The 23,579-nt window shown below is 44.3% G+C and overlaps 1 long non-coding RNA gene across 1 annotated transcript; it reads right to left on the minus strand.

Moving 5' to 3' along the window:
* Positions 1-13,894: 13,894 nt before the first annotated feature.
* LOC309872506 lies at positions 13,895-23,266 on the minus strand. Its single transcript, XR_014315918.1, has 3 exons — positions 23,188-23,266; positions 15,392-15,496; positions 13,895-14,399 (listed from the first exon to the last, which is right to left on the minus strand). It is a non-coding gene; the product is annotated as an uncharacterized lncRNA (long non-coding RNA).
* Between the last annotated feature and the right edge of the window lie 313 nt (positions 23,267-23,579).

Consider the following 23,579-nt stretch of genomic DNA (forward strand, 5'->3'; position numbering starts at 1 on the left):
ACTCATGAAAGAAACTGAAGACACAAAAAGATGGAAGACCATTCCATGTTCTTGGATTGGAAGAATAAACATTGGTAAAATGTCTATACTGCCTAGAGCAATCTATACTTTTAATGCCATTCCAATCAAAATTCCACCGGTATTTTCCAAAGAGCTGGAGCAAATAATTCAAAAATTTGTATGGAATCAGAAGAGACCCCGAATCGCTAAGGAAATGTTGAAAAACAAAAATAAAACTGGCGGAATCATGTTACCTGATTTCAAGTTTTACTTCAAGGCTGTGGTCACCAAGACAGCATGGCACTGGCATAGAAACAGACACATAGACCAGTGGAACAGAGTAGAGAGCCCACATATGGACCCACAACTCCATGGTGAAATAATCTTTGACAAATCAGAAAAAAATATACAGTGGAAAAAAGACAGTCTCTTCAATAAATGGTGCTGGGAAAACTGGACAGCTATATGTAGAAGAATGAAACTTGACCATTCTTTTACACTGTACACAAAGATAAACTTGAAATGGATAAAAGACCTCAACCTGAAACAGGAATCCATCAGAATCCTAGAGGAGAACATAGGCAGTAACCTCTTCGATATCAGCCACAGAAACTTCTTTCAAGCTATGTCTCCAAAGGCAAAGGAAACAAAAACAAAAATAAACTTTTGGGACTTCATCAATATCAAAATTTTCTGCACAGCAAAGGAAACAGTCAAGAAAACAAAGAGGCAACCCAAGGAATGGGAGAAGATATTTGCAAATGACAGTACAGACAAAAGGTTGATATCCATGATCTATAAAGAACTCCTCAAACTCAACACACACAAAACAGACAATCATATCAAAAAACGGGCAGAAGATATGAACAGACATTTCTCCAATGAAGACATACAAATGGCTCTCAGACACATGAAAAAATGTTCATCATCACTAGCCCTCAGGGAGATTCAAATTAAAACCACATTGAGATACCACCTTACACCAGTTAGAATGGCCAAAATTAGCAATACAGGAAACAACATGTGTTGGAGAGGATGTGGAGAAAAGGGAACCCTCTTCCACTGTTGGTGGGAATGCAAGTTGGTGCAGCCACTTTGGAAAACAGTGTGGAGATTTTTCAAGAAATTAAAAATAGAGCTTCCCTATGACCCTGCAATTGCACTACTTGGTATTTACCCCAAAGATACAGATGGAGTGAAAAGAAGGGCCATCTGTACCCCAATGTTTATAGCAGCAATGGCTACAGTCGCCAAACTGTGGAAAGAACCAAGATGCCCTTCAATGGACGAATGGATAAGGAAGATGTGGTCAATATACACTATGGAGTATTATGCCTCCATCAGAAAGGACAAATACCCAAATTTTGTAGCAACATGGATGGGACTGGAAGAGATTATGCTGAGTGAAATAGTCAAGCAGAGAGAGTCAATGATCATATGGTTTCACTTATTTGTGGAGCATAACAAAGAGCATGGAGGACAAGGGGAGATGGAGAGGCGAAGTGAGTTGAGGGAATTGGAAGGGGAGGTGAACCATGAAAGACTATGGACTCTGAAAAACAAACTGAGGGTTTTGAAGGGGCGGGGGGGGGGGTTGGGGGAGCCAGGTCGAGGGCACGTATTGCATGGAGCACTGGGTGTGTTGCAAAAATAAAGAATACTGTTACACTGCAAAGAAATTTTAAAAAAATCTGTATTTTGGTTTGTCTCTTTTTTTCTCCTTTATGTATGTATGTTTGTTTCCTCAATTCTACACAAGAGTGACATCATATGGTATTACCTTTCTCTGACTGACTGTTTTCACTGAGGATAATCTTCTCTAGTTCCATCCATGTGGCTGAAAATGGCAAGATTTCATCATTTTTTTTTGCCTGAGTAATATTCCTCTGTGTGTGTGTACGCATCTCATTTCATTTATCACTTTATCAACAGACTTTGGTTGCTTCTGTATTGTGATCTTTTAAATATTGCTGGAAGACACAAAGGTGTGTATGTATCCTTTTGTGCTCTTGTTTTTATGTGCTTTAGGTAAATACCCAGTAGTGTTGTTGCTGGATCCAGGGCAACTCTATGCTTAACGCCTTGAGGACCCTCCATACTGTTTTCCAGAGTGGCTGTAGCAGGTTGTTTTTCCACCAACTGTGCACGAAGGTCCCCTTTTGCCACACCCTCCCAGCACCTGCTCTTCCTTGTGTTGTTGATGGGAGTCATTCTGATAGTATGTGGTAATATCTCATTTTACTTCTGGTTTGTATTTTCCTGAGCTTGGGTGATGGTGAAGCAGCTTTTCATGGGACCGTTGGCCATCTCTATTTCTTCTTCAGAAAAATGTCTGTCCGTGTCTTCAGACTATTTTTTAACCAAATTACTTGTTTTGTGGTGTTGAGTTGTATCCATTCTATATATTTTGGATACTATCCCTTTATTGCATAGGATATTTGTAAATACCTTCTCCCTTTCAGTAGGTTGTCTTATTATTATTACTTCTTCCTAGTTCTCCTGTGTGGAAACTTTTTATATTTTTTTATATAGTCTCAGTAGGTTATTTTTGCTTTTCTTTCCTTTGCCTCAGGAGACAGTCTAGAAAAATGCTGCTTGGTTCATGTCAAGAAGTTACTGTCTGAGCCCTCTTGTAGAGTTTTTATGGTTCCTGATCTTTCACTGAGGTCTTGAAACTGTTTTGCGTTTGTTTGTCTCTATGGTATAAGGAAGCAGAGTAACTGCATTCTTTTGTTAGTGGCCGTCCAGTTTTTCCAAAACCATTTGTGGTAAAGACTGTCTTTTTCCTTTTTGATATTCTTGCCTGCTTTGTGGAAGATTAATTGGGCACACAACTGCGGGTTTATATATGAGCTTCTGTCCTGTTCCCTTGGTTTCTGTCTGTATTTTTGTGCCAGGACCATCTTGTTAGGATGACTACAGCTTTGTAGTAGAACTTGAAATCTGGAATTGTGACTCCTCTAGCTTTGTTTTCCTTTCTCAGCATTGTGTTGACTGTTCAGTATCTTTGCTGGTTCCATACAGATTTTTAGGAGAGTTTGCTTGAGTTCTTTTTGTTTAACTTAAATTCAATGAGCCAACTTAGACTACATCATTAGTTTCAGATGTAGTGTTCAATAATAGATAAGGTGTGGGCGCCTGGGTGGCTCAGTGGTTAAGCCGCTGCCTTCGGCTCAGGTCATGATCTCAGGGTCCTGGGATGGAGTCCCACATCGGGCTCTCTGCTCAGCAGGGAGCCTGCTTCCTCCTCTCTCTCTCTCTGCCTCTCTGCCTACTTGTGATTTCTCTCTGTCAAATAAATAAATAAAATCTAAAAAAAAAATAGATAAGGTGTGTGCAACACCCAGTACTCCTTGCATCCCATGCCCTCCTTAATGTCCATCACCCAGTTACAGCATCCCCTAGCCACCTCCCCTCCAGCAACCCTCAGTTTGTTTCTGTAACAAACCCAACAGTTTGTTTCTGTACTGAAGAATCTCTCATGGTTTTTCTCCCTTTCTGATGACTTCCCATTCAGCTTTCCCTCCCTTGCCCTCTGATCGTCTGTGGTGTTTCTTCTATTTCACAAAGGAGTGAACCCATGTACGACTGTCTTTCTCTGATAGACTTATTTTTCTCAGCATAACACCCTCCAATTCCATCCAGGTGGATGTGATGCTAAGTCTTCATCCTCTCTGATGGCTGAATAGTATTCTGTTGTAGATATGAACCACATCTTCTTTATCCATTCATCTGTCCATGAACATCTGAGCTCTTTCCGTACTTTGGCTAGAGAGGATAGTGTTGCAATGAACATTGGGGAGCAGGTGCCACTAGTTTTTATTCAATCTGTGTCTTTGGGGTAAATACCTAGTAGTGCAATTGTTGGGTCATACAATAGCTCTATCTTTAAGTTCTTGAAGAAACTTGGTAACATTTGGCAGAGTAGCTGTATGAGCTTGTTTTTTCACAAGCAGTGTAAGAGGATTCCCCTTTCACATGTCCTCACCAACATTTGTTTTTCCCTGCCTTGATAATTTTAGCCATGCCAGCTGTTGTAAGGTGGTATCTCATTGTGGTTTTGATTTGTATTTCCCTGATGCTAAGTGATGTGGAGCACTTGTATGTCCTTTTGGTAGAAAGTTGTGTTCATGTTTATACCTACGTCTTAATCTAGGATAGGGGTGGTCCAAGGAGCATGGAAGGTGTGATCTGCTTAGGTGTGGAGACCTTCACAGATGTCTGAATTGAGGGCTAGAGTTAAGGAGAGTATCAGGCTCAGGCTTTGCGTTCAGTATGGTTTGGAACTATAAATAAGCAGGGATTGGTTCAAGATTTCATTCAGATTTCTTCTCTAAATCTTTTCTGCAGTTCCAAAAGGCATGATTTCTGACTTTGTTGTAGGATTAGCCCTCTGCTTTGCTTAGGTGTCCCCATTCCCTGGGGATCTGGAGCCAGTCCTCTGGGCATGGTCCTTTAAAAAGCCAATCTAGGGTGAGGGTTGGGGCCTAGGATCATGGCAGGTTCAATCTGCCAGCTGTGTGGCAAGACTACTGAAGGGCTGAGTTCAGGGCATGGTCAGGGTGAGTGTCAGGCTCCAGGTTTGAGTCCAGCCAGCACTGAATGTGGGGGTTGCTTTAGGTGGGCATGCAGATTTCTCCTGCTCTGAACCATTTCTGGAGTTCCAAATGGCATGGTTTCCTTCTGGGTGGCAGGTGGAATCCTCTGGATTTGCTCAGGTGTCCTTAGTCCCTGTGGCTTTGGCATCAGGTCTCTGGGAACAGACCCCACTGAGCCCAACCTAGGGTCAGGGTTGGGGTCAAGTTTACAGTCAGGTTTTAGGGTCACAGGTTAGGGTCAGGGGTTAAGGTTAGGGGTTTGGGGTAGAGTTAGAGTCAGGGGTTGAGGTAGGAGTAGGTTTAGGGTTGTGCTAGGGTTAACTTTTTGCCATTCCTGTGGGACAGAAAGCACACTACTGTATTATATCCTCCTTGCACACTGTGGCTAACAAAGGGGAAGCACACACTCATCTTCATAAGTTCACACTTACACCTTTGTTTCTGCGCATCACTATCATGTACAGTGAATTCCTGTTGGGCTGCAGACATGTAGATGTGCCATTTAAGGTTTAAATAGAGGAGGATGGAGATGGAGTTCTGGCTAAAAGGATGGAAGTCCTTGCCTCTGGGGGTGAAGAAATTACATTTTACCCAGAAGGCGCTATGCTCTGTTCAAAGAGGTGACATGATCCTAGGACCTTTGAGACCAGGGATCGACACAGACTTTTCCATAAGGTCTCTGTAAAAATTTTCTGTCAGGTTTGCTGTCCATGTGGTGTCTCTGACAATGACTCCACTCTTGCACTGTGGCTTGAGAGCAGCCACAGACCATCCATAACTCATGTTCCAGCCACACTTTATTGACAGAATACAGGGAGAGGTCCCATTTGGCCCATGGGTGATAGTCTCCCACACTCCAGATCTGCAACATGATGGATGATGGGGGAGAGGGCTCTTCTTTTCCGGTGGCAGAGTGGGAGTACACTGGGCCATATCCTGCCTGACCCTGGCCCCTCCACTTGAAAGGAAAAAAAGATGATAGTGAGATTGGCCAACAACGAAGGCCTCAGGGATTCTCCTGCCTTTCTCTGTAGGCCTCAAGTTTGCCACAAGACGTTTGTCTGTGGTTGAATTCCATGTGGGTATTGTTTGGCTGAGACAGTCCCCATTGCCTGGTGGGTATATCTTGCAGGTTATATACCACATAGATGGTCATCTTGTTCAGGCCAAGACCATGAGCACATTTAGGGTTCTCCTGAGTTAGCAGAGGTTGTAGCATGTGTGGGCTTCAGGACAAGTCTGATTCAGCCCTCAGCAATGTAATGGAGCATCTGGCTTCCTGAGCTCTCTGTGGCACTGGCACAGGCCTGGCTGAGGCTACTTCTGCGGTCATGATGGAAAACCCCCCTGGCCTGGGCAGTTCACCCCATCCTTGGCCCTGCAGGCTAAGACCAAAGGTTCCTCCCACCTCATTGGCTGGGACCAGGTCACATGCCCATGAATGAACCAATACCTGGAGCCAGAGAGTGGAGCCATGGAGGTTGGCACATGTTGTTAGGACCTCTGTTGTAATGACTTTTCTAATGGCTGTGGTGGCAAGATCTTATGGGATGTATCTGTTAATAAAATGAATATTAATTTCTGATAGTAAGTGGGTCCAAGGTGCTGGCTTAGCACCTAGCACCTCAGTCCCAGCACCTCAGTACTGATGTACTTCTCTGCAGAGACAATGGCTGAGGAGCAAAGTGGATGAAAACTGGCCCAGAGTGCACAAGAGAAGTGTGTGTGTTTAGGGGATTGGGGATAATAGCTCTGGGCAAGCTATAGCTCCAACTTACCTAGGTTCAGGAAGGTGCAGGGAATACGTGGTGTTTCACCATCCATCATTTTGCAGATGGAGAATATGCCTTTGCATAGAGTCTGGCAAGACTTGTTCCAAGACTTCTCTAGTTGGTACGGAAGTCGGGAAGACAGTACCCTCCATCTGCTGGGATAGGCATGAGAGGCTGAGTGCTCTCAAGAAAGTGTCTGGCTTTCTGTGAGGCTGCACACAGGCCTGATGAGGACAGTTCACGGTTTTGTTCTGAGGAGGGAGTGGTGCCACGTGTGATCCCGGGAAGAGGACAGACCTGGAGTCTGCTGTAGAGCTACTTCATGGGAGTGGGGGTGATCTGCAGTATCCGCTCCATGGGATGTCTGTCCTTTATTGAGTTCTGGGTATAGTTTATGTGACTGTGTCCTAATGGCTGGGATTTCCAAGGAGCAGGATTTTTTGGCTTTACATTAAGAGTTGGTCCACCCGGACTGGGCAAGTCCCATTCTGCTGCTGAGAATTGTGTCTCCAGTGGTTGGAGTGTGTATTACAGGCCTAGAGGTCAATGGTGGGGTGGTTACAGTGGTCAGTAGACTACTGTTATTGACGATTTTTGTAAGTGAAATCTATAGGATGATATGTTAAATCTTATGGTTAGGGATCCACATTAGGTGCCCATAAATGGTGCTTTTTCTGAATTTCATATTTGGTATCTTTTTACTACTTCTAATAGCCCTCCTTGTACTTGGTATTCCAAGAAGCAATGCATCACAACGTTGCCTGCATTGCGTTGATGGGAATTTGAGCATGAAAAGGTTATCAGTGCTTCCACAAATTGTCCACTGGAACAGCCAAAAAATAAAATTTTATTTTTGACACTAAGGAGGAAATATTCTGCTGTGATTCTTAATTTAAACCAGGGGAGGGGTCCTCTTTTGGTACTGGTAATGAGTACCATAGGCCTTCCTAGGGAACATTATCAGATTCTATTGGAAATTTGGTCTTTGTTTTTGTGGAAGAATCAGGAGTCAACCAGTTATTTGTGTTCTGTCTCATTTTCCATGATAGTTCCACAATATCTGGTTTCACACCTCTACCATTGTGAAATCCCAACTTTGGCACCAACTTGCCTTCTCTGTCAAGGGCAGAGAGCCAAGTTTGAGCCAAGACAAGAGCTGCTTCTGGGTGACTGGGAGACTCTAGGATCAGAATGCTGTTGGTAGGGAGTTACTGGGATCCTAAATTAAAAACCAGCTCCTGATACCCAGCTGAAATACATTTCTTTTTTTTTTTTTTAAGATTCTATTTATTTGACAGACATAGGTCACAAGTAGGCAGAGAGGCAGGCAGAGAGAAAGATGGGGAAGCAGGCTCCCCGCCAAGCAGAGAGCCTGATGAAGGGCTCGATCCCAGGACCCTGAGATCATGACCTGAGCCCAAGGCAGAGGCTTAACACACAGAGCCACCCAGGCGCCCCTAGATGAAATACATTTCTGACTTAGACACTTCAGATAGAAATTTTTTGTCCATGATGACAACTTAAGAAAATGTGTCATCCCTAAACATAACCTTAACCCCTAACAACGCTGAAACCTAAGCTGACCTTAAAGCCCAAACTAGAACTCTGAATCCCAAACCTTAAATGGAACCCAAAGCCTGTACCTGAGCCCTGGATCCAAGCCCTGAACCATGAACCCAAACCCTAAACCAGACCTCCAAGTCATGAACCCTGAACCCAAATCTCAGCATGAAGCCAAACCCCAAATTTGACCTTGAACTTTATCCCATAAGCCCTGAGTCTTAAAGCCTAAATCATAAACTTAAAGCCCTAAACTATAACTCTGTTCTCTTGTCCTTCACTCTAAATCCTCACCCTAACACTAAACCCAAAGCCTGATCTAGAACTCTGACTAAAACCTGAACCTGAACCCAAATTCAAACCCTTCACCACACTTTGCTTATGCACTTGCCATTGATGGATATGTGCAGTTTCTACCTTTTGATTCTTGTGAACATTGTTTGGGTTGGGGGCTAGGGTTAGGGTCTTGGATTAGGGTAGGGTCCAGGCTTGAGACCAAGTTGAGGTCAGCGTGTGGGTCTGTATCAGGGCCATGTTCAGTGCCACTGTTTGGGTCAAGTACTGTTGTAATTCCACATTGTTTCCAATTCATTGTTCCTTAGCTATTTTGGGGGATGTTGGGGGATATTGGGCTCCATGCAGCTTGAATTTCCGGAATGAAATGGCATCAGCTGGACCCCAGGAGGGAGCAGAACCTTCCACTGAAGGGTGAGCTCCCACAGTCCTGCACCACCTTCCACCGCCTGCAGTGGGCGCCAGACCCCAGCTCCCGCCCTGAGCCCAGGCTGCGCAGCCACAGCTGGGACCGAGCCCCGCCTCTTCAGGACCCACTGTGGAGACTTCTGGAGAATGTGGGGCGGCTCCCACCCTGACAGGACAAGCTGAGGAGGGTGTGGCTCTGCATCCACACTGACTGGACTGTTGTGGAGGACGCGCCCACACTGACAGCAGTCCAACCTCCTAAGGACCAGACGCTGGAGGAGGTGAGGAGAAGCCGCCTGAGTGGGCTGCCAAGGGGTTCGTGGTCTCAGGACCCCACAGAGGAAGGGCGCCCTGTGTAGACACTGGGGCTTCCGTCGTTTTGTGTGAGGAGACGTGGCCTCCTGCTGTGCTGTGCATGGGGCTGTGGGGTCCCCTTTTTCTGGGCTCAGGTGCTCCTCGGTCCTCCTCTGTGTTTGTGTGCTCGAGGATTCGGTTCCTGGGGTTCCTCAGATGGTCTGCAGTCAGGGAGCGTCCGCCTGCCTCGGTGCTTGTGCTCCCCCCACCTCAGCCCTGCAGGGTCCTTCCCGTGTCCACACCCACTTTGGGCTGGCGCCGAGTCCGGAAGTTCGGGAGCCAGAGTGAGGACTCTGTAGACGGTTTTGGGGAGAGTAGGTATTTTCCCAGTGTGGGCTCTTCCCTGAGCACAGTGCCTCCCCATCTCCGTGTGTGCTCCTCCCTGTCTGTCGTCATTGTTGCAGGGCTGTCAGAGGACAGGTCTGTCACCTTCTTGGTTCACGGGCCTCCCGGGTATCTTGCTGTCTTGGATGCAGGTGTAAATGAGATTGTTCTCCGTAGTCTCTTTCTGATGGTTCCTTCCGAGCACGTAGGAGTGCCACTAATTTGTGCATATTGATTTTGTTCCTTGCAAGTTCTTGAATTTATTAGTTCGCTTTGCCTTAAGCTCAATCTGCCAGTTATTTGACCAGCAGCATGGGTTTATTTGGGAAGAGCAGAGAATGGCAGTCTGGGCTGAGCAAGCTACGGTCCCATCACAGGCAAGTGCGAGAAACAAAGGAGAGGAACATTATTTCATGGAGGAGGAAGAAGTTGGGAAGGGTGCTTAAAGGAAAGTCCCCTGGAGAAAAGCAGGGTGATGGAGAATTCTCACCAGCTGAGCTGCAAAGCTCCTACAAAAAGTCAGGAGATGAACCTCCAGCTTCCCCTGTGGGGCCTGGAATTAGTGAGTCTCTCCTGTGGGGGATTGCAATGTGGGGTCTGTAATGGGCACTGAGCACCAGGCGCCCCCTTCCAGCCTCCCCTTTTGGCATCCCCAGTCCACTTTACTGGGGCTTCCCTTCCTGCTTTTTGCACAGTTCTAACCAGCTTGTGGTGGAACGTTGTGGAAAACTGGAATTCCAAATCCACTGCTTCTACTGCACCTGAGATACAGGGGCCCATGATTTAATCCTCCCATGAGTCTCTTGCTAACATGTGTCTTCTCCATGTTGGGTGACCTGGATCTGGGAGGGCTTGGCCTCCATCCCAAAGTCTGATGTTCTCTCTGCTTCCGTGTCTTCGTGCTAACATGGATGTTTGGAAGAGTCATTTCCTCTGCGGTGATTTCAAAGTGCAGTCAGCTTGTTATAGCAGCACAAATACGTGCTGTCTCCACACTCAGATTCCCCAGCCGTCATTTCTTTACCACGTTTGCCACTTCACACGGGATGCTTCAGTGTGTTTGACTCCACACCAGGACAATGTCCTGCAGAACCACCACATAACCTGAAATGAGAGATCGTTACAGAACCCATCCAAGGGTTAGTGTTAGGGACCAGGGAAATGGAAGGACTGACCTGAAGACCCCATGGAGAGCTGTCTGGGTGGCTGAGTTGACAGTGTAGGTGAGGGTGAGTGTCTGGCTCTGGCTTTGTGTCCAGGAGTCAGCTCTGTGTGGGTGTGTCCTCAGCTGGGCATGCAGATTTCTGCTCCTCTGAATCCTTTCCGCAGTTCCAAATGGCAGAGTTTTCCTTCTGGGCGGCAGGCTGAGTCCTCTGGGATTGCCCAGATGTCCCCAAATTGTAGGGCATCTACTGTAAGGCCTTTGGGGTCAGAATCCTGAGAACCAAACCAAAGGTTATGGTTAGGGCCCACCACATGGCAAGCCCGATCTGCCAGCACTCTGTCCATCTTTCTGGGGGGGGGGCAGTCGAGGGATTGGTTCAGGTTGAGTGTCAAGCTCCAGGTTTGCATCCAGGGGCCTGCTGAATATGGGGGTGTCCAGAGGTGGGAATGCAGATTTCAGTTCCTCTGAATCCTTTCTGGAGTTCCAAATGGCATGGTTTCTTTCAGGGTGGCAGGGTGAGTCCTATGGTGTTCTTCACTGTCCCCAATCTCTGAGGCTTTGGAGCCAGGCCGTTGGGGACAGACCTCTCAGGACAGAATCTAGGCTTAAGAGTTTGTGCCTAGGGGCGCCTGGGTGGCTCAGTGGGTTAAGCCGCTGCCTTCGGCTCAGGTCATGATCTCAGGGTCCTGGGATCGAGTCCCACATTGGGCTCTCTGCTCAGCAGGGAGCCTGCTTCCTCCTCTCTCTCTCTCTCTGCCTGCCTCTCTGCCTACTTGTGATCTCTGTCAAATAAATAAATAAAATCTTTTAAAAAAAAAGAGTTTGTGCCTATGGGCATGGCTGCACTGATCTTAAAGCACTGTGGTGAGGATCACAGGGGTCTGAGTTGAGAGCATGATTCAGGATCAGTATCAAGGTCTGGGTTTGTTTCCAGGGGACCGCTGAGTGTGGGGGTGGTCTCAGATGTCCAAGACGATTTCCCCTACTCTGAATCCTTTCCAGCATTCCAAATAGCCTGGTTTCCTTCTGGGTGGCAAGCTGAAATCTCTGGGATTTCTCAGGTCTTGCCCTTGCCCTTGCAAGACACTTTTTACAGTAAAAGAATTCACCAGATGAGCTGAACAGCAGAAAAGACACAGCTCAGGAGTAAATCAGTGAACAGGAATATCATGCCAAAAACTTCTTTGAGAACACACTACAGAGCAAGGGAAGATAGGAGAGAAAGCTGAGATATAAAGGACAAACCCTCCAACTTTCCAACATCATTCCCTACTTGTTTATTTCCATTGCTGTCAGCTCCTTCCCAGCCAAAAATAAGTCACCTGAGCCAGCCTTTTTTCTTCCTGAGTTTGGGGCACTGCAAAGCCCACCAGAGGGACCAAGGGAACCCCTGCTCCTGCTGAGCTGAGCCCATTTGTACCCCAACAGTGAGCAGGTACCAGCCTGGCCCTCTGGTACTCCGTGGTCTGTGGCAGTCCTTCCTTCTGGACCCTGCTTTGCTGCTCTTCCTTCCCTAACCCTGGTCTCAAACTAGGGATTGCTCCTGGAGGAGGAACCCAGGAAGATGAGGCTCAGGAGGGCCTCCCTGCCTGGAATATCCGTGTGGGGAGTGCACAGCCAACGGATTTTGCCCAGGGACTTGCAAAATGCAGAGAGGCAGATTTCTTTTCTCTCTCTCTCTCTCTCTAGCCTCATACCAACCAGGAGTTCTTAAAACTTTCTTCAGTGACTTCTAGGTGTAGCTTGGCCACTCTTTCCACAGAAAGGCCACTTGAGCATGATCAAGCACACGTATAAGCAATTACATTTTTTTAAAAAACAACAAGCCAATGCACACAGACCTTTGACAGCAGCACAGGACGCTCAAGGGACCAGAGTCCCTACCTTGGGCAGTAGTGGTAGAGGCCGGGTTCTGCCACACAGGTCCCTAGACCTTTGGCAGTTTCCACGATTGCAAATCCAGACATGCAGAATCCTGAGGGACAACCTACTAACTGCAAAAGAGCAAAAATTCATCAGGATTCAGAGAGTGGAAATCCATTTGTACTGGAAAAGAAAGAAGCAGGCTTGCTGTGAATCCAGCAGGGAGGACAGGCATAGATAAAGGCTGCTGTATGAGTCATGGAAACTATTGTTTCTCAAGGGTCATGCTGTCTCTGTAAAATGATATGAGGACTCTCTCTTAGGGAACTCCTGCTTTCCTACCAGTGACGCCCCCAGATTCTGCTTTGCTAGTCCCATGGACTCCTGGGGATACCCAGTTGATAAGCTACACTGTCCTCAGGACAACACTTGCTAATGGACTGAATGTTTGTGTCTTGTCCCAATTCAGATGTTGAAGTCCTAACCCTCAAGGAGTGCCATCAGGAGGTATGGGCTTTGAGAGGTGATGAGGTCATGAGATTGGAACCCTTGTGAATGAGATAAAACCCCTCTGAGAAAAGACCTGAGAGATTGTTCTGCCAGCTGTCAGCCATGCAAGGCTACAACAGGAATATGGGCATCTATAGATAATGAAGCAGTCTCTTGCTAGATATCAGATCTCCCAGGATGTTGCTTTGGACTTCTCAGCCTCTAGAACTGCAAGGAATAGTACATGTTTTGCTGTTTCAGCCACCCAGTCTGTCATCATTTGTTGCAGCAGCCTGAACTGAATAAGGTGGAGCCCAAGTCCTGGTTAATCCCTGCTTCTACTCATTTCCCCTCAGAAAGAGCTTCTAATCCAGAACTGAGCTCTGCTTTCCATACACATGCTTCAGACTCCTTCTGTGAGAGCCCAGACTTTGTAAAAGACTCCTCCCTCATAGAAGCCAGCATTCTGTGACTCCTGAGGAATGTCCTCCCTGACTGTCTTGAGTCAATCAATCTGATTTTGATTCTAGAGTCCCAGGATCAAGCCCTGCATCAGGCTCCCAGCTTCATGGGGAGTCCGCTTCTCCCTCTGACCTTCTCCCCTCTCATGCTCTCTCACTCTCTCTCTCTCTCAAATAAGTAAATAAAAGTCTTTTAAAAATCTGATTTTAACAGACCATAAGCTTGTTCTTGCTGGTCTTTGGAAGATTAGGCATTAGCCCTTCTGAGAAAGTTCTGAATGGCTGCTTCATGAAGGGGTGAACTGTGTCCCCAAAGTCTCTTTCTGCTGCCTTCTAATCACAGATGCTGAGACAAATCCTCCCAGGTGCTGGTTTTTCAAAGCACTTAATGCTTTGGCTTTGAAGTTCCTCACTTGTCAGTTCTGCTTTAGTCAGTTTGTGACAAAACAGCCAATTGGTGGTGGATGCAAAGTGCACTGATAAAGTTAATATTAGGGAACAATTTTTTGAGTGTCAAGCATGTGCATGTGTGTGCACACACATATCCATGTGCTAAGCATTATGGTAAATGTCTGACAAGAACTAAAACATCAAAAATTCAGGATACCCCATTAGCTGATATTTTTATTATTCCTACATCATAAACTATGAAAAACAGGGTCAGAGAATAAGAAGTGGCAAAAAGAATCAAGATTTGAGGCAGTTTGATTTCACAGCCAGCCTTGATCAATAAGCATGTACACCTGTGTCTAGTTTCAGCTCTCTGTAACCTTGCTATAACCTTGGATAAGCCATTCATCTTTCAAGTTCAGGTTCTTGGTCCAAGAGGGAAGGGGCACAGGTTGAGTACCTCCAGTGGACTTCCTGGCAGGCTTGTTCATCCAAGCATTCCTGTTTCAGTTTGAGTAATTGAATCCAGTCTTTGTTTTACCGAAGGCCAAGCTTGTCCAGTGTGTCCATGCCACGAGCCAACAGCATTTGTCCATGCCATGTAACAACTGAGCAACATTCATAGGAATGGGGGAGGAAAAGATGTCCATAGGTGTTGACAGATGTTCTGCATGGAGGGACAGGAGCTGGGGCCATCACCTGCTGTTTCTAGTGGCCTTCTCTGTCGAGTTAAAATAAATGGCAATTATTTGCAATGACAGGGATGAAAGTAGAGGGTATTATGCCAAGCGAAATAAGTCAGTCAGAGGAAGACAATTATCATATGATCTCACTCATATGTGGAGCTTAAGAAACAAAACAGAATCATAGGGGAAAAAAGGAAAAAAAAATAAAACAAGATGAAGTCAAAGAGGGAGACAAACCAGAAGAGGATTTTTAAAAAAAGAGATTTTTATTTACTTATTTGACAAACAGAGATCACAAGTAGGCAGAGAGGCAGGAAGAGAGAGAGAGGAGGACGCAGACTCCCCAGGGAGCAGAGCACCTGATGCGGGGCTCGATCCCAGGACCCTGAGATCATAACGTGAGTTGAAGGCAGAGGCTTTAACCCACTGAGCCAGCCAGGTACCCCTCAGAAGAGACTCTTAATCACAGGAAACAAACTGAGGGTTCTTGGAGGGGAGGGGGATGGGTGGATGGCGTAACTGGGTGATGGACATTAAGGAAGGCATGTGATACAGTGAGCACTGGGTGTTATAAAAGACTGATGAATCACTAACCTGTATGTCTGAAACTAGTAATTGTAATTAAATTAAAATTTTCTTTAAAAATAATTTTAAACTAAAGTAAGTAACAATCAAATAATGATCAGAGTTATCCAGGAGGGAGTATCAGATCTAGATGTCAGTTAAATTTAAGGGGCTTGCCGAAGTTTAGGAGAGTCACACAGGTCATTTTCCTGTGTGGGGAAGTCTTCAGGGGCAGTTCCAAAGACAAAGATTATTAATATTTCTCCTTCCCCCATTCCTCCTAGAGCCAAAGATGTTTCCTCCACTCACTCACTGGCCCTGTATGTAGGTGTTGCTTTCTCTCTACCAATCACAAAATCAGTGAGTAGCTATAACTTCACCTTTTCCAATATCCCCCTACCCCCGACCTTTTGTTTTTAATGGCCATGGGCAACAGGGACAAAGACATTTTTTAAAAACTTACAGAGATCTATTATGCTCTACTACCTTGGCCCGCATGGGCCACTGCAAAGGGATTCTGCGAACTGTGTACTCAGATGAGTGGTCATTATCTTCAAAAAGGCAGGGGCTGTGATAGACACAGGAACCCTCTCCCCTTGCTAAAGGTTTGTTTAAGTAACCTGATATCCCCACAGACCCCCTCTCCCCTTGCTGAAGGCTTGATTGTCCCCATAGCCGGATGGCAACACATACCAGGATGTCTATTGTCTGTGATCACCCGGTCTGTCAAGAGAAAAGACAAATGAGGAATAGAGTGTGCCTGCGACTTTCCAGAGTGCTGAGCCAAGGCCCACCAGAACAAACTGTTGTGTCCTTGCCTTAAACCCAGTGCCTGACAATGCTTGATTTAAATTTACCAATCAGATTCCTGTAACCAAGCATCTGCTTCTGTAAGCTCGCTTCCCACCACCCCAACCCTGCCCTATATAATCTGCTTCCCAACCTAGCCTGGCGCGCTCAGCCCACAAAGGCTGATGTGTCCGCAGGCGCCTGTATAACCAATAAACCTCTTGCAACTTGCATCCAGTGGAGGCTTGGTGTCCGCTTCTTGGGTGCGGATCGAGGGTCTTTCATTTGGAGGTCCCACCGAGATCTCTTGGAATCCCACCCAAGACTCCAGCCAATCCCCACCGGGAGGTAAACTGGCCAGCATCTGTGTCTCTGTCTCTCTGTTTGTCTGTTTTTATGTTCTTGCGCCGCAACCTTTCAGCAACTACGTAGTTGATCTGTGTTTGTGGGCAGCTGGAGAAGGAGTTGACGAACTCGGACTTCTCCCCTGCCACCCCGGGGGACGCCTCGGGGGTCTGTGAGTTAGGAAGAAACCTCTGTGCTCCTCCTGACCCTCTGTGAGTCAGGAAGGAGCCTCTGTGCTCCTCCTGACCCTCTGTGAGTCAGGAAGGAGCCTCTGTGAGCCTCTGTGCTCCTCCTGACCGTCTGTGAGTCAGGAAGGAGCCTCTGTGCTCCTCCTGACCGTCTGTGAGTCAGGAAGGATCCTCCTGACCATCTGAATCAGTTAGCTGTTTTTTGTCTCCTATGTCTAATGTCTAATTGTCCTATTAATGTCTTTAAATGTCTTCTGTTTCCCTCTTCTCCTATTTCTGTACCAACGTGTGTGCAGCCTGCATGACTGGCCTCTAGATCATGCACCACAGCTCCTTCTCTCTTCACTGTCAAGGAGCAAGAAGAGCACCCCCTGGACCTAACACCCCCTCACTCCAGATCTTCCCAACCATGTCTCAGGTAAACATTCAAAGTGGAGTGGGTCCAGATGGAACATAAATCAATGTTGGAACTAAGTTAAGTTTGTTGATTTAATTAAAATAAGACCTGTCTTTTAAGTTATCAGCAGTAAATGTGAAACTTCGAAGTTTACTGAAGGTCAAATAAACTCATGTTATTTATTAAAATTTGTTAGCAAAGAAATAACTAAACTGATGGTTAATTGTCTATCTCAAAGTTCTAATGGGTAATTGCTGAAGTAGCTTTAAAAGTCTTTGATAATCTAAAAGCTTTAAAGTTTTGCTTGGATGACAAATGAAATTAGATTATGGACATCTAGGTCTTAACCAAGCAGGATAAAATGCTAGGTCATTAATTACTGGATATAGGTTTGTGCTTTTGACTTCTTACTGCAAAGAAACTAAGAGTATTTAAATCTGTTGGTAAACTTGTTTGCCACTTAACTGATTCATAAATTTACCACCTGAAGAATTCTGTTGTAACAGTTCACAATTGGTTGATACTTAGTCTTCACTAGAGATTAAGGGGTTTCTAAGAGTATCAAATTCTGCTTAGTGTAACTAAGACTGATGGAAATAAGGGAAACGCTATAGAAAAATAGATAATAAGTAAGAAAGATTTAAGGAATGGGAATACATTTTGTTAAAGGTAAAGGAAGGTAATTTTATCCTAAATGAGATGGTTACTTGGATAGAAATGGCTTAGGACAAGACCTGAATGCAAAGAAAAGTTATAAAAGGTTTATGAAGGGTCTTTCTGAAATTCTCTGTTCAAAGGATAAAATTTTCTTAGATTAATTGATCTCCTGTTACGAGAATGTAAATGATTTTCTCTTTGCCTGCCCAGAAAAACCAGTTTCTATGCTTTGTTTTATCAGGTATTTAACATCCCTATTATATTTAGGCATGTGCTTCAAAACTTTCTAAGATCTTAGCAAATGTTGACAAGAGTTAAATTGTAAATCTCTTTGACTCAGGCTTTTCCCTGTTATATGAAGTTGCTCATGAAATACTACTGAACCGATGATAAACCTTGGATTATATTTGGGAAAATACTATAACTATTCTAGAGATTCTACGCACTTCCTAAAGTTTTAATGTTTTGAGAGATCATCGCTTGATACTGTAATTATGGAAATGTTATGTATCACAAAAATAACCTGATTTCCTTGCAGCTAAATTGTAAACTCCCGTGTCTCTTTAGCTTTAACCATATCCATTCTGAGTTTTTGTCATTTATAATTGTTTTAATTCTCTTGTAAAATGAGTTTTATCTTCAAGGAGATTCCTATAAAGGACTTTCAGGACAAATACAGATATTTGATATACTTGAAAATCCTAAAACTTGAAATGGGTAAAAATTTCCAAAACTGACTAAAGCCGCATTCACCAGATTTGGTAACACGGGACTAAATAAACTAAAAAAAATATTATAATGTTATATCTCTTAATGTTTTGTCTTACTTTAAACATTGCTGGTTCTCTCTAATGTTTGCTCTTCCAGACTAGGGATACTTCCTCCTAGGTATCTGTAACTTATAGAGATGTAAAAGTGCTCATTTATAAAAGAGCTCAAAGCATTCAAGCTTTTCTCTCTATCTGAACCCTCTGAAACCAAAAGGTCTCAGTAAGTAAGCATTCTTCCATGGCAATCAGTCATTTGCATAAGTTCAATAAGAATCTGTTCTTATAACAGGAAAGAATTGGAAACACGGGTTATTTTACCAAGGCTTTGACTGGGATGTCATATTTGAAAAGACTCAGATAGTAGCAGACAGTTTAAAGAAACTAAGGTTGACTTTATGAACCTGGAGCCATAAAGCCCCTTGGGACTGTTGGCCTGATACCTTGCTTACAGAGTTCCCAGCAGCCTCACCAGGTGAGTAAAGAATGTCACTCCTTGGTAGGTGCGATCTCAGAAGAGGAATTCGCCCACTGAGAAATTCGCCCAAATCGACAGGTATTGCAGGCATGCTCGATGGCCAGTACAGGGCTTGGCTTCTGGCCCGGAGAGGCTACTAAAAGTTCAACCTAGAGATTCCTTATTAAAAGTTCCAGCAAAGCAGATGCTAAAAGATCTATTGATCACACTCATTGTTCTTGCTGAGCTTATGTAAATAATAGGCCAAGTTTGTTAAAACTGAACTTGTTTCACAAGTAAATTAGTCCTGATTTGGCTATCTCTGTAAATAAGGGTTATTTTAGAGAGAAAAATTCTGTTTTAATAACACACCTTTATGGATGTTAAATTCTAGATTTGATTGTCTTTAAATGTTTGTTTACCTAAGCTAAACAATTTGAGGTAAACTTCAGAGAAGTTGTACAATAGCTTCTTTTGTCAATCTTATTATTTTGTGGGGATATTAGCAGACCCCACGGCACATGATTAAACAACTGGAATAATGAAATTGCCTAAAAGCCAGCATACCGCACTCTTCTCCCACTTGACAATGATCCTCTGTAATCAGGATATTGTTAAGGTTGGACCACTCAAAGGTCTTCTTATTGGTTTCATCCCTTAGTCATATTTATCTAGAGGCCACCTCCATTGAGGTGCAATTGCAAACAGATGCTTTAGCAAAACCTAAAACAGCCCTCATAAAAGAGCCTCAAAGCTCACTATGGGACAGTCCCTGACTGTAATAATGTCACATCAGGTCCAGATTTGTCTTAGTAGCCAAAGGCCACCAATGGATGATGGAGGTCGACTTATTAAATACTGGGCTACACTAACAGAGATGCCAGAAATAAAACTTAAAATTTGTCAAACTTTAAACCTAGTTACCTGTATGCCTGAACCTGACCACTGTACTTCTTTCTCTATAGAGCAAAAATGTTCAGAGATTATTAATCTAGCTTATTCTATATGGTCAGGTTTAAGATGCCCCTGTTAAAATTATGAATGACAGTTGGTTTTCTGATGGAAACAGTTTTCATAGAAAGAAGAAGAAAAGTTAGGTGTGCCATAGTGCTCACTAGCACTTTGCAATTGCCAAAGCCTAAGAATTAACATTTATACTGACTCCAAATATGCCTTCCTAGTACCACATGCCCATGGAGCTATTTGGAAGGAAAGGGGATTTTCCTGGAATCATGGGCACATTACTAAAACCATTAAAACTCCTGCTAATCTCCCCAACTTAAAACAGAGATGAACACGATCTGTTTTTAAATGGTATGATCACTTAGCATCCATTTTTGTTCCATCTGCGGGACTAGGGGATATCATGTGGCATGTAGAAGTCCTTAATAAATATACTACAAAGGCACTCAATAATTAACTAAATAGCATCTCCCAGCTTAATGCCGAAGTGTCACAGATACGCAAGGCAGTCCTACAAAATAGGATGGCCTTAGATGTCCTGACAGCAGCCCAGGGTAGCACATGTGCAATTATCAAGACAGAATGTTGTGTGTACATCCCAGACTATCACAAAAATGTCACAGGACTAATAAAATATATGAATACCCAAATTAAGGCCTACAAGATCCTTCTCTCTCTCTCAGTAAATGGTTAAGTTCCTGGTTTGAAGGAGGACTATGGCCGAATCTCCTTTTTGGGCTTCTCATTCTTATTGCCTTATTAACCTTAATATGTTGCTTTGTTCCATGTTTCTCTACTTGGTGCCGAGACTCCATTGCTACAATGGCTACACCATGACAGACGATCCTTGTCGCACACAAGGACACCTCTTTACTGTCAGCGCTGGATTCAACTACCTCCGCCTTTCGAAACTCCCTTATACATTCCTACCCTGATCAATATTGACCCCAGTAAGTAGGGACAACTCTACGCCCCTATTCAGCACGAAGAAGTTATAGAAGATGAGACCTTCCACCTTCAACCACCTTAAAGATTTAAGGGTCAAAATTGTTCAGGGGGGAATGAAGGAGCAGGAGGCTGGCTGAGGACAAAGCAAAAGCTGGCGCCTTGCACCTCCCCCCCCTTCACCCGCTCCCCTCCATATGTGTATCATTCCTCAGACACCCCTGACTGCCATAAAATGATAAATAGTTAACTTGCTGAGATCACAATCCTGCAAGACAGGAGCCTCCCTTGGTTTGCAAATGTCCTTGAGATTACAACAAAGAAGTTACCTTATCAATAGCCCAATTTTCAATCGGCCCTTGTATCTTAAATAAACTCGTACAGTTTATAAAAGATCACTTGTCAGTAATCCATACAATGATGCTGACACAGCAATATCAACTAATTAAACAGACCGGCTCTCAGACTAACTTACTTCATGAACAAAGCGAATGGATATAAGATTCTATCCATGATAAAGAAAAAGGGGGGAATGAAAGACCCCTCTCCCCTTGCTAAAGGTTTGTTTAAGTAACCTGATATCCCCACAGACCCCCTCTCCCCTTGCTGAAGGCTTGATTGTCCCCATAGCCGGATGGCAACACATACCAGGATGTCTATTGTCTGTGATCACCCGGTCTGTCAAGAGAAAAGACAAATGAGGAATAGAGTGTGCCTGCGACTTTCCAGAGTGCTGAGCCAAGGCCCACCAGAACAAACTGTTGTGTCCTTGCCTTAAACCCAGTGCCTGACAATGCTTGATTTAAATTTACCAATCAGATTCCTGTAACCAAGCATCTGCTTCTGTAAGCTCGCTTCCCGCCACCCCAACCCTGCCCTATATAATCTGCTTCCCAACCTAGCCTGGCGCGCTCAGCCCACAAAGGCTGATGCATCCGCAGGCGCCTGTGTAACCAATAAACCTCTTGCAACTTGCATCCAGTGGAGGCTTGGTGTCCGCTTCTTGGGTGCGGATCGAGGGTCTTTCAGAACCAAAAAAGCAAGAGTTAATGGACCATCAGAATAATGGAGTACCAACACCTTTTCATCCTTGGCTTGAATCCTCAAGGTCCAGTGTCTCAACAGAATTTTCATTTTGGTCTCATCTGACTCACTTGTCCACCCCTGGGCCAGTTGGCAGTTATACTGAGAACTGGAAATTTTCCTTAGAAAAGAAAAAGAGTATTTGGCAGGTAAACCCAGAAAATGTCCATTATAGGAAGTTAGGCCTTTTGTCATGGTACTCCATTAGCACCCTCCTGACTGTTAAAGAAAAAAAAAATTTGTGACACCCATTAAAGACAGTAAGGAAGATTTTATTCAAGGGATGATACTACGATGGGATTTTATTTTATAGTATGGGAGAGAAATCTGACTCAGCCTAAACAAATGGAGATTTATAGCTAAAGAGCATGGTGGGGGTCACTGAATGTAAAATTAAGATGGAACATCAAGGGTAAGGATGAAGGGATTCTGGCTAAACCATCTGGACAGTAATATTGTTGAAGGAAGGCTAGGGTCATAAACTATTGAGAGCAGGGGATAAGGAATTTTTTAAAAGACTTATTAATACATTTTAGAGAGAGGGAGCAGGGGTAGGGGTCGAGGGAGAGGGAAAGAGAATTTTAATCAGACTCTTCACTGAACATAGAGCCTGAGGTGAGGCTTAATCTCAGGACTGTGAGATCATGACCAGAGCAGAAACCAAGAGTCAAACGTTCAACCAACTGCACCAACCAGGTGCCCTGGGAATAAGGGATTTGATCAGATATTAAGCATTGTAGATACTGAAGCACCTGGGTGGCTCAGTTGGTTAACTCTCTGGCTTTGGCTTAGGTCATGATCTGATCCCAGGATCAAGTCTGGCATTGGGCTTGCTGCTCAGTGGGGAGTCTGGTTCTCTCTCTCCCTCTGCTACTCCCCCTGCTCATGCTCTCTCTCTATCAAAATAAATAAATCTTAAAAAAAAAAAAGAGTGGTAAGATACCAGGGGTGAGAGATAAGGAATTTGATCAGATATCAAGAGTAGGATAGGAGATTGCTGAAAAATTGAAGAAGCAGGTTTCTTGCTAAAACTGGGCTAAGTGGGCGGAGCCTGAGGTGAAGGCTGGACAGAAAGAGGACTCAGAGGAAGTTGACTCAAGTCTGGTCAAGGAGAAAATCTTCATCATCCATGACCATTGTATTTTCTGCAGTCACACATTTTACTAATTCTTTTATCAGACATCCAGTGAACGAGAAACATAAACACAGCAGCAATAATATAACAAATGTAAGCGCTCTAGCAGAGACAAAGGCAGTATAGGAATCCACCTCATCAGATTTAGAATATGCATGACTCCATGACTGAATTACTACCACTGCTTGACTTTACTGTTGAGATTAAGATGGAGTACAGAGGATCAGAGGGAAGGGAGGGAAAACTGAATGGGAGTCCTCAGAAAGGGAGACAAACCATGAGGCACCTTTAACTATAGGAAACAAACTGAGGGTTGCTGGCAGGGGAGGGGAGTGGGAGACATGGAGTAACTGGGTGATAGGCATTAAGGAGGACACGTGATGTGATGAGCACCAGGCGTTATCCACAACTGATGAGTTACTAAATTCTAATGATGAGTTACTAAAACCAATGATGTACTATCTAATGGCTAATTGAATTTAAATACCTAAAAAAGACACCAAAAAAAAAATAAAAGATGTAGCATAACTCACAATATCCTTTGAGTGGAAGAATATGCGGACTTTCCACACCTCTGCTGTCCAAGCCCAATGGCTAGTAGCCACATGTGGCTAATGAATTGTGATCACTGAGCCAGCTATGTTCTAGTAACTACCCATTTACCCAACATAACAGATAAAAGAAGGTAAAAGGCTTCTAAGGAGACTGGTTATTTATATTTTGAACCACATCTTGGCAGGTATAACTTGCAACTTGTGCTTAGTGGTAAGATTTCTGATATTTACTTTCTCTTTCCCTTGGCAAGTCAAGCTAGTTAAAAAGTAATTAGAGTTGAGTCCATTGTTTTTCTTAAATGTTTACAGAGCTATAGAACTCTCAAGCTTTCTTTACTAGACAGGATTAGATCACATTAGTGATAAAGATC

This window comes from Mustela nivalis (assembly GCF_964662115.1).
Source record: "Mustela nivalis genome assembly, chromosome: 1".
NCBI lineage: Eukaryota > Metazoa > Chordata > Mammalia > Carnivora > Mustelidae > Mustela > Mustela nivalis.